The following is a 5,564-nucleotide window of genomic DNA, read 5'->3' as shown; positions in this document are numbered from 1 at the left end:
AGAGTACATATAAAGGGGCTAGGATAACTCACTTGGGGTCAGGGAGAACTTATAGAGGTGATATGCTAACTCACTTGGGGTCAGGGAGTACTTATATGGGAATAGGGTAACTCAATTGGGGCCAGGGTGTTCTTATAAAGGGGCTATGGTAACTCACTTAGTGTCAGAGAGTACTACTATGGGACTAGGGTAACTTACATGCCGTCAGAGAGTACATATATAGGGGCTATGATAACTCACTTGGGGTCAGGGAGTACTTATATGGGACTAGGGTAACTCACTTGGGGCCAGGGTGTACTTATAAAGGGGCTAGGGTAACTCACTTGGGGTCAGGGAGTACATATAAAGGTGCTAAGGTAACTCACTTGGGGTCAGGGAGTACTTTTATGGGACTAGGGTAACTCACTTGGGGTCAAGGAGTACATATAAAGGGGCTATGGTAACTCACTTGGGGTCAGGGAGTACTTATAAAGGGGCAATTGTAACTCACTTGGGGTCAGGGAGTACATTTATGGGACTAGGGTAACTTACTTGCGGTCAGAGGGTACATATAAAGGGACTATGATAACTCACTTGGAGTCAGGGAGTACTACTATGGGACCAGGGTAACTCACTTGGGGTCAGGGAGTACTACTATTGGACCTGGGTAACTCACTTGCGGTCAGAGAGTACATATATAGTGGCTAGGGTAACTCACTTGGGGTCAGGGAGTACATATAAAGGGGCTATGGTAACTCACTTGGGGTCAGGGAGTACTTATAAAGGGGCTACGGTAACTCACTTGGGGTCAGGGAGTACTTATATGAGACTAGGGTAACACACTTGGGGTCAGGGAGTACTTATAAAGGGTTTAGAATAACTTACTTGCGGTCAGAGAGTATATATTAAGGGGCTAGGATAACTCACTTGAAGTCAGGGAGTACTTATAAAGGGTCTAGGGTAACTCACTTAGTGTCAGGTAGTACTACTATGGGACTAGGGTAACTTACTTGCGGTCAGAGAGTACATATAAAGGGGCTAGATTAACTCACTTGGGGTCAGGGAGTACTTATAAAGGGGCTATGGTAACTCACTTGGGGTCAGGGAGTACTTATATGAGACTAGGGTAACACACTTGGGGTCAGGGAGTACTAATAAAGGGGTTAGATTAACTCACTTGCGGTCAGAGAGTACATATAAAGGGGCTGGGATAACTCACTTGGGGTCAGGGAGTACTTATAAGGGGGCTATGGTAACTCACTTGGTGTCAGGTAGTACTTCTATGGGATTAGGGTAACTCACTTGGGGTCAGGGAGTACTTTTATGGGACTAGGGTAACTCACTTGGGGTCAGGGAGTATTTATATAGGGGCTAGGGTAACTCTCTTGGGGTCAGTGAGTTCTACTATGGGACTAGGGTAATTCACTTGCGGTCAGAGAGTATATATAAAGGGGCTATTGTAACTCACTTGGGGTCAGGGAGTACTACTATGGGACTAAGGTAACTTACTTGCGGTCAGAGAGTACATATAAAGGGGCTAGGATAACTCACTTGGGGTCAGGGAGAACTTATAGAGGTGATATGCTAACTCACTTGGGGTCAGGGAGAACTTATAGAGGTGATATGCTAACTCACTTGCGGTCAGAGAGTACATATAAAAAGTCTAGATTAACTCACTTGGGGTCAGGGAGTACTTATAAAGGGGCTATGGTAACTCACTTGGGGTCAGGGAGTACATATAAAGGGGGTATGGTAACTCACTTGGGGTCAGTGAGTACTTATAAAGGGGCTATGGTAACTCACTTGTGGTCAGGGAGTACTTCTATGGGACTAGAGTAACTCACTTGCCGCCAGAGTGTACATATAAAGGGGCTAGATTAACTCACTTGTGGTCAGGGAGTACTTATAAAGGGGCTATGGTAACTCACTTGGGGTCAGGGAGTACTTATATGAGACTAGGGTAACACACTTGGGGTCAGGGAGTACTAATAAAGGGGTTAGATTAACTCACTTGCGGTCAGAGAGTGCATATAAAGGGGCTGGGATAACTCACTTGGGGTCAGGGAGTACTTATAAGGGGGCTATGGTAACTCACTTGGGGTCAGGAAGTACTTCTATGGGATTAGGGTAACTCACTTGGGGTCAGGGAGTACTTTTATGGGACTAGGGTAACTCACTTGGGGTCAGGGAGTATTTATATAGGGGCTAGGGTACTCTCTTGGGGTCAGTGAGTTCTACTATGGGACTAGGATAATTCACTTGCGGTCAGAGAGTATATATAAAGGGGCTATGGTAACTCACTTGGGGTCAGGGAGTACTACTATGGGACTAGGGTAACTTACTTGCGGTCAGAGAGTACATATAAAGGGGCTAGGATAACTCACTTGGGTTCAGGGAGAACTAATCAAGGTGATATGGTAACTCATTTGGGGTCAGGGAGTACTTATATGGGACTAGGGTAACTCACTTGGGGTGAGGGAGTACTTATATGGGACCAGGGTAACTCACTTGGGGCCAGGGTGTACTTATAAAGGGGCTGGGGTAACTCACTTGCGGTCAGAGAGTACATATAAAAAGGCTAGGATAACTCACTTGGGGTCAGTGAGTACTTATAAATGGGCTAGGGTAACTCATTTGGAGTCTGGGAGTATATATAAAGGGGCTATGGTAACTCACTTGGGGTCAGGGAGTACTTTTATGGGACTAGGGTAACTCACTTGGGGTCAGGGAGTACATGTAAAGGGGCTATGGTAACTCACTTGGGGTCAGGGAGTACTTATAAAGGGGCTATGGTAACTCACTTAGTGTCAGGGAGTACTACTATGGGACTAGGGTAACTTACATGCCGTCAGAGAGTACATATAAAGGGGCTAGGATAACTCACTTGGGGTCAGGGAGTACTTATATGGGACTAGGGTAACTCACTTGGGGCCAGGGTGTACTTATAAAGGGGCTAGGGTAACTCACTTGGGGTCAGGGAGTACATATAAAGGTGCTATGGAAACTCACTTGGGGTCAGGGAGTACTTTTATGGGACTAGGGTAACTCACTTGGGGTCAGGGAGTACATATAAAGGGGCTATGGTAACTCACTTGGGGTCAGGGAGTACTTATAAAGGGGCAATTGTAACTCACTTGGGGTCAGGGAGTACATTTATGGGACTAGGGTAACTTACTTGCGGTCAGAGGGTACATATAAAGGGACTATGATAACTCACTTGGGGTCAGGGAGTACTACTATGGGACCAGGGTAACTCACTTGGGGTCAGGGAGTACTACTATGGGACCAGGGTAACTCACTTGCGGTCAGAGAGTACATATAAAGTGGCTAGGGTAACTCACTTGGGGTCAGGGAGTACATATAAAGGGGCTATGGTAACTCACTTGGTGTCAGGTAGTACTTCTATGGGATTAGGGTAACTCACTTGGGGTCAGGGAGTACTTTTATGGGACTAGGGTAACTCACTTGGTGTCAGGGAGTATTTATATAGGGGCTAGGGTAACTCTCTTGGGGTCAGTGAGTTCTACTATGGGACTAGGGTAATTCACTTGCGGTCAGAGAGTATATATAAAGGGGCTATTGTAACTCACTTGGGGTCAGGGAGTACTACTATGGGACTAAGGTAACTTACTTGCGGTCAGAGAGTACATATAAAGGGGCTAGAATAACTCACTTGGGGTCAGGGAGAACTTATAGAGGTGATATGCTAACTCACTTGGGGCCAGGGTGTGCTTATAAAGGGGCTAGGGTAACTCACTTGGGGTCAGGGAGTACATATAAAGGTGCTATGGTAACTCACTTGGGGTCAGGGAGTACTTTTATGGGACTAGGGTAACTCACTTGGGGTCAGGGAGTACATATAAAGGGGCTATGGTAACTCACTTGAGGTCAGGGAGTACTTATAAAGGGGCTATGGTAACTCACTTAGTGTCAGGGAGTACTACTATGGGACTAGGGTAACTTACTTGCCGTCAGAGAGTACATATAAAGGGGCTAGGATAACTCACTTGGGGTCATGGAGTACTACTATGGGACTAGGGTAACTTACTTGCGGTCAGAGAGTACATATAAAGGGGCTAGGATAACTCACTTGGGGTCAGGGAGTACTTATAAAGCTGATATGGTAACACACTTGGGGCCAGGGTGTACTTAAAAAGGGGCTAGGGTAACTCACTTGGGCTCAGGGAGTACATATAAAGGGGCTATGGTAACTCACTTGGGGTCAGTGAGTACTTATAAAGGGGCTATGGTAACTCACTTGGGGTCAGGGAGTACTTCTATGGGACTAGGGTAACTTACTTGCGGTCAGAGAGTACATATAAAGGGGCTAGGATAACTCACTTGGGGTCAGGGAGAACTTATAGAGGTGATATGCTAACTCACTTGGGGTCAGGAAGAACTTATAGAGGTGATATGCTAACTCACTTGCGGTCAGAGAGTACATATAAAAAGTCTAGGATAACTCACTTGGGGTCAGTGAGTACTTATAAATGGGCTAGGGTAACTCACTTGGGTCAGGGAGTACTTATAAAGGGGCTATGTTAACTCACTTGGGGTCAGGGAGTACTTATAAAGGGGCTATGGTAACTCACTTAGTGTCAGGGAGTACTACTATGGGACTAGAGAAACTCACTTGCCGCCAGAGTGTACATATAAAGGGGCTAGATTAACTCACTTGGGGTCAGGGAGTACTTATAAAGGGGCTATGGTAACTCACTTGGGGTCAGGGAGTACATATAAAGGGGGTATGGTAACTCACTTGGGGTCAGTGAGAACTTATAAAGGGGCTATGGTAACTCACATGGGGTCAGGGAGTACTTCTATGGGACTAGAGTAACTCACTTGCCGCCAGAGTGTACATATAAAGGGGCTAGATTAACTCACTTGGGGTCAGGGAGTACTTATAAAGGGGCTATGGTAACTCACTTGGGGTCAGGGAGTACTTATATGAGACTAGGGTAACACACTTGGGGTCAGGGAGTACTAATAAAGGGGTTAGATTAACTCACTTGCGGTCAGAGAGTACATATAAAGGGGCTGGGATAACTCACTTGGGGTCAGGGAGTACTTATAAGGGGGCTATGGTAACTCACTTGGGGTCAGGAAGTACTTCTATGGGATTAGGGTAACTCACTTGGGGTCAGGGAGTACTTTTATGGGACTAGGGTAACTCACTTGGGGTCAGGGAGTATTTATATAGGGGCTAGGGTAACTCTCTTGGGGTCAGTGAGTTCTACTATGGGACTAGGATAATTCACTTGCGGTCAGAGAGTATATATAAAGGGGCTATGGTAACTCACTTGGGGTCAGGGAGTACTACTATGGGACTAGGGTAACTTACTTGCGGTCAGAGAGTACATATAAAGGGACTAGGATAACTCACTTGGGTTCAGGGAGAACTAATCAAGGTGATATGGTAACTCATTTGGGGTCAGGGAGTACTTATATGGGACTAGGGTAACTCACTTGGGGTCAGGGAGTACTTATATGGGACCAGGGTAACTCACTTGGGGCCAGGGTGTACTTATAAAGGGGCTGGGGTAACTCACTTGGGGACAGGGAGTACATATAAAGGGGCTATGGTA

Source organism: Prorops nasuta, unplaced genomic scaffold (assembly GCF_024137725.1).
Source record: "Prorops nasuta isolate Cenicafe-Biocafe unplaced genomic scaffold, Cenicafe_Pnas_1.2 PNAS00127, whole genome shotgun sequence".
NCBI classification, from domain to species: domain Eukaryota; kingdom Metazoa; phylum Arthropoda; class Insecta; order Hymenoptera; family Bethylidae; genus Prorops; species Prorops nasuta.
Note: the sequence above shows the minus strand (reverse complement) of the source record.